This window comes from Talpa occidentalis, unplaced genomic scaffold (genome assembly GCF_014898055.3).
Source record: "Talpa occidentalis isolate TD23 unplaced genomic scaffold, MPIMG_talOcc4v2.1 talOcc4.2, whole genome shotgun sequence".
Taxonomy (NCBI): domain Eukaryota; kingdom Metazoa; phylum Chordata; class Mammalia; order Eulipotyphla; family Talpidae; genus Talpa; species Talpa occidentalis.
The window spans coordinates 119,699,460-119,704,564 of record NW_023602073.1 but is presented as its reverse complement, the minus strand read 5'-3'; the positions used below and the strand labels follow the sequence as shown (position 1 = coordinate 119,704,564).

Sequence of the window (5,105 nt, the reverse complement as noted above, 5' to 3'; positions counted from 1 at the left end):
GTTCTGATATATGAATTTTGATATCAATAGGCTAAATTTTACAAGGGCAGAAGTGGCATACACTGGAATTTATTCCATTTACCATTACATTAAACTGAGTCATTCATTGCTCAAAGTTGTTTTTATCCTGAGATACTATATATGTCTCACATTTATTTACTAGAAGAAAAACATATGTATGAAGAAGAAAAACTGAGAGTGAAAAGGGTCAGTTTAAAAAAAGGAAATCATGGTGATTATGAGGCTTACAATTCCACCAAATATTGGAAAGGGTTTCATTATATACTACAAAAGGAAGAATGTACTTATAATTTTACACTTATTCTTCTAAACAGATAGCTCTCTGGCAATTATTTAAACTCTAACTTTAGAAGTTGCCTGCTCGTAAAATGGTTCTTAGATACTCAGAGACATTAAATAAGCTTTAGAACAAAGACATATAAAGTGATAGCTCTTTTGTGTTGATGTTCTGTTTTATTAATTTCCAGATTTACGAAGCAACTGTTAGGTATAAATGTCCAATGAGGATAACAATAAAATAATAATGTTTGAATAAAGAACTAATTCTTAGTAGACACTTGGCATTTCACCTCATCTCCCTGAACAAACCTTTATGAAATCTCCCATTCATAAACATCAGGGTGCTAACTGCAAGCCATTAAAAATATTTCGGGGTTCAGGTAGACCAGTAAAGAGAAGACTTTCCAATGATTGGGTGATGTCTGTCTCCAACATTTTAGAGATACTTGCTAAAGATGAGATAAACTTCAATGTTCCCTAGGGATGGTTAGGATTTAAGGTGCAACATAAATGCACTTTGATTTTTTTAAAAAACTTACATAGTACAATGTAGTAATATACCCCAACCTAAAATGTTTTCTTCTCATCTAAATCTAATGAGTATGACCAATGGATGGAGCAGAGGGGATATTAAATCACCTGAGAATGAACAACAATTTAAAATTTCATTTGAGATCTTGCCCATTATGAGCTTGCTTTATAAAATATTCCTTCATATCTGCCAAAACTTAGAACAACTCCTGTGAAAACTATAAATATGGTGCAGATAAACAGTGGTAGTCTTACATAATGAGGTGTCCTTGCCAAATGGGAGTCAAAGACAAGAAGCCTGACTCCCACTAAGCAACATGTTCCAGGCCATGCAGCCTGAAGCACCATCATTCAAGGAGTGGTCTGACGCCCAGCAGAAGTAAGGTTCACCTTGGGCTACTGAACGGGGAGCACTGCAGCCCTTCACAGCATGGGACAGCAATCTGTGTTGTGCACTTGTGTTAATATCACCTACTGACAAGTGCTAGCAGTATAGGCAAAGATTCTGCCATCATTTTCATGCTTATCACAGCACTAATTCTATAAATACCTGATAAATGTTGAACTGAATTACTTTTTGATCTGGTGAGTTAAGTTTTTTGTTCCATGAACAGAATGGATCTTGCATAGTGCAAGTTATACAGAAATAACACTTTCTCTAGGAAGTGTCAGTTTGATTCAGTTGACATATATAAACTAAGGACAAAAAACAAAGCAGTTGAACCAAGATGATTGGTTTTGAACAAATGCTTTTTTGTGGGTGCATTAAAGGGTAAATATTTAAGAGGAAAGAAGGCATGATGAATTAGAGAACCACCAGTTTCTGCTAAACACACTTGTTGCAGGAGGTGACACATTACTCTTGATGCCTTATTTCTCAGCTCCATGCCTCACAAAAAGGGTAACCTTGGGTAAATTATTTAATTGCTCTATGTCTCAGTTTCTTCTTAAGATAATAATGCTATCTCTTTGTAGAGTTTTTATAGATAGTGAGTTAATTTTGTAAAGTGCTTACAATAGTGCTTGGCACTCACATGAAGTTTTAGTGTTTGTTAAACAACCAAACAAATAAAACACTATCTGTGGGAATAAACCAGCAGTATACAATACTATTCAAAGGTGGTTTAGAGTTAGACCCACAGAAAACAAGAATTCTTTCCTATCTTCTATAAAGTTATTTATTTTTCTCTTAAAACTTAAGTATATTGCATTAGCATTGACACTATTCATTTAATTATTGTTTTTATTAGTTATGTTCAGTATGTTATATTTTATATTATCTTTTTCCATGTACTTTCCAGAAGTGAGAATTATTATGAAACCAGGAAAAGTTTTTCAGAAAACAAAACTAGAAGTAAAAAATATCCATTAATTAATAAAATAAAAATTGTCCATTAATTTAATTCCTTTTAAACATCTTTTGACCTCCTTAATTTAGCCTAAATTTCCTAGGACTCTGAACTTTAGTCTTTAGATCTGGTTGTAGCATTCGGTTTCTCTGAAGAGTCAGAGGAAAGTGGCACTTGCATACCCTCTTATTTTGTTACATGCTTTCAGTATCGATTATGAGTGAGACATAACTGAGGTAATATAGTGTATGCTGCCACTTACCAGTCTAGATAATGTGAGACCCAAGACATTTAAAAGCATCAGGCAAATCTCAGCTCTTTGGCTTTTGATGCCCATTGAGAAGGACTTCAGCACTGTTTCTGATATACATTTGATTCAGTGATTATGCTTCTTGGAAACTTTTTTTTTTCCCCTTCTGTGTTTTAATTTATCTGGCTAAGTATGAGAAGAACAAAGTCTTTTTTTTTTTAATTATGGAGATGAAGTCAAATGACAGTAATAGTTTTTAGAGCACACGCCCTCCTACCAGCACGTTCTCTTAAGAACAGCCTGAATATATCATGGTTAGATCTCTTCTGTTGATCATTTTGATAGATATCGCCATTGAAATGTTTTTTCAGAGCTCTTTATTTCTATACTATCTTTCTAAATTAGTGAAAATGTGAAACACATTATCCTTTCAGTGCATTGTTTCTTTTTCTCCCCCACCCCACCCTACCTTGAGTTTCAGTACACAATGTTTCTTGTGCAAATAGTTCAGGCTTTTGTTTTTTGTTTCTTTCTTATTGAATCAGTTATTTAATTAGATTCTTTGTAAGAAATTTAGAACACCAGTTTGTGAGGGTCAATTCCACTTGTGAGAGCAAACACAGAGTAGAGGTAGCTCAGAAGTGGAGGAATAATTGATTTTTTGGCAGAATTTGTGAGTCCACAACTTTCTGAACAACCTTGTGAATCTCTGTAATCTCATATTTCTCTTTCTATCTGTTGAAGATCTCACCTCCTGGTGTCAGAACTTCCAGTAACTTCTTCGTTTTGAAGTAAGTATCAGTGAAAGTAATGAGATTTCTATCCTACTGAAATCAGTTTTGGTGGAGATTGTAATGACAGATTTCTGGTTATGTTCACAGAGGCACATGATTAAGGGACTGAGATCTAGTCACAAGTAGCAGGTCATGGCTTAGCTGCTTCCAGAAACTCATCCTCTTGCCTTTGTGGCTCCCAGTGAGCATGAGCAAAATAGTCCTGGGAGAGATGCTTGCTCCATGTTTTCTCACCTACTGACCAAAGGTGTTTTTGACATGGCTCAACAGCCTTCCATGGAGAGTATCAAGGGATTTTGTGATGTTTCACCACTATTGTCACCAACAACTGGTTTTGTGACAATATCAAGAAACTTCTTTTTCTTTCCAGTCCTAGATTTAGCTGCTGAATACGTCCCCTTGTACTTGCTTTTTCTTGACTACATAGCAGAACTGGGTTGTCTGTCAACTCCTCTGAGTAGGACAGGGTTTCTGCTGCAGTGGGGCTTCCCACTTCCTGAACTCTTGAACGGTTTGGCCATGGGGTTACCCTTTTAACCTTGCCATCAGCATCAACTTTCCTGGCTTCAAATTTCTTGTGTTTAGAGGTCAGCTTCTCAGTTTTTTCATCCATCATCTTGCAAGTTAGGATTGTTCAAGTTCTCCTTCAAGTGAGTAAAAACCTAATCTAGAAAATAGACTGTTCTGTTTTTTATACACCTGTGAAAACATCTTGTACATCTGGACATGCCAATCCTTAGCAAAACTGGAAAATGTCATATCTCTATACAATATCTAGAGATATATATCCTCTATTATTCTGGAAGTATCATTTTTGTTTTCTTCTTACAGAGTCTCATTTTCCTTTGCCACACAAATTCCTCCTGAAAGTACTCCCCTATATCACCATAGTTATTTGTATTTATTTTGTGACTAGTACAAGTCAGAACACCTTCAAGAAACACTAAAATAAATCTCCAATTTGGGTTTAGTATGGAAAATATTAGTCAGTACATGTTCTCTGGCATCCTTCAACTAACACTGGTTGACATTTCATGTGACCAGATATTCATGGAGGCATGAGTTCCATTCCTGTGGATTTCTTCCCCTCCCTGCCTTTCTTACCACTTTGCTATTCTCCAACAAAGGTTATTAACACCGTGTAATTTACACCCACAAAGCAGCATAACCTGTGGCAGAGGTAATAGCAGCTTATTCCAGAGGCTTCCTCCCCAAGACCCTCCTCCCAGGGGAATCCACCATGAATTCCAGTCAGTGCATCTGAATGGAAAGAAAGAATCACAAGCTGCATACCCACATCTTGGTTCACAAAGGAAAAACAAAACAACAACAACAACAACAACAACAACAAAACCAAAGAAACAACAGAGAGAAACATCTCTTACAAATAGCAGGCTTCACAGTTGTTTTGAGAATATTTTCCCAAGCTTCCTTTATCTGCTTCTCTAAGTAGTAACTGAAATGGGTGCTTAAGGAACCCTTGGGAAAAAGGTTTGCTGACCTGGGAGGGAAAAATCAGGATGTGACAAGACTGTCCTCTATATTTTACAAGGCTGTAGCAGAACCATCCTGACTCAGGCCTGCTTGTTTCTGACATCCTTGTGGTTGTTAATTTAGGAAATATTACAGATTGAAGGCAACACTCCAGTGTCTTCTATAGTAATCTCAGCCATCTTTCTTCAAGAGACTGGTAACTTTAAAAAAAAAAAAAAAAAAAAACCATTGCTAGATATTGTAGCAAGAGAATGTTAACAGTATAAGAATTTACTTAATGGATAATTTTTACTCTCTACAGCCCAGGTAAATGATATTTATATGAGATCTGGTCTATCTTGCTTAAAAATACTTTATTCAGAAGAAGCCAAGTTAAATGTTCAACTT

General features: G+C 35.9%; 1 pseudogene; it reads right to left on the bottom strand.

Annotated features, from left to right (window-relative positions):
* Positions 1–3,003: 3,003 nt before the first annotated feature.
* On the bottom strand, positions 3,004–3,863 carry LOC119253440 (60S ribosomal protein L6-like; annotated as a pseudogene).
* Positions 3,864–5,105: the final 1,242 nt, after the last annotated feature.